The following is a 720-nucleotide window of genomic DNA, read 5'->3' on the forward strand; positions in this document are numbered from 1 at the left end:
TTAATGGGACTTATGCTTATCAGGTGGAAAAGCAGAGCCATAGACTTTATAACTGAAATATCAAGCCAAAATACGCCCGGCCTCAACATATTCAGCTGCTTCTTGGCATGTCTTTAAATCAGACTTTAGATGTTTGTTATGACAGCCTGAAAACAGCAGCTTGTTTGTGTATGCAGAGAGATGTGTTTGTGGATGAATTTGTTGGTTTTGGTTTGCAGCAATTGATTAGAATGGTTCAAATGGTGAGCCGCTTACCTGTCCTTATAAAAAAGTACTATGGCTGTACCATGGATGGTACTAGATACCATAGTACTGATATACTGTGAGTTCCAAGTCTGTGACTACTAATAAATACCACAAAGAACATGATATATATGAGAACATTCATTTGTATTAATACAGTACATTTTGCCCTGTTTTTAAAACTTGAATGCCCTAGTACTTTGGTATATCATTTGAGTTTTACATGGTTGTAAAATATATGGAAAAAAACTTTTTTTTTTTAGAGCTTTTTAGGTTTTAAAAACTGTTAACCGTTTAAATCATATTTTTGACAACAGCTCATGGTGCTGTGATGTGACAAATTGTTAAAACCATACATACTCCACACTGTAAAATCTAATTAGTTGGGCTTACTTAAAAAAAAGCATGCAAACCGATTGCCTTGAATAGTTATTGATTTTATTTGACAATTTTATTTGCTGTCTTGTGTCAGTAGTA

Source organism: Sinocyclocheilus rhinocerous, unplaced genomic scaffold (genome assembly GCF_001515625.1).
Source record: "Sinocyclocheilus rhinocerous isolate Xijiao unplaced genomic scaffold, SAMN03320098_v1.1 scaffold1780, whole genome shotgun sequence".
Lineage (NCBI taxonomy): Eukaryota > Metazoa > Chordata > Actinopteri > Cypriniformes > Cyprinidae > Sinocyclocheilus > Sinocyclocheilus rhinocerous.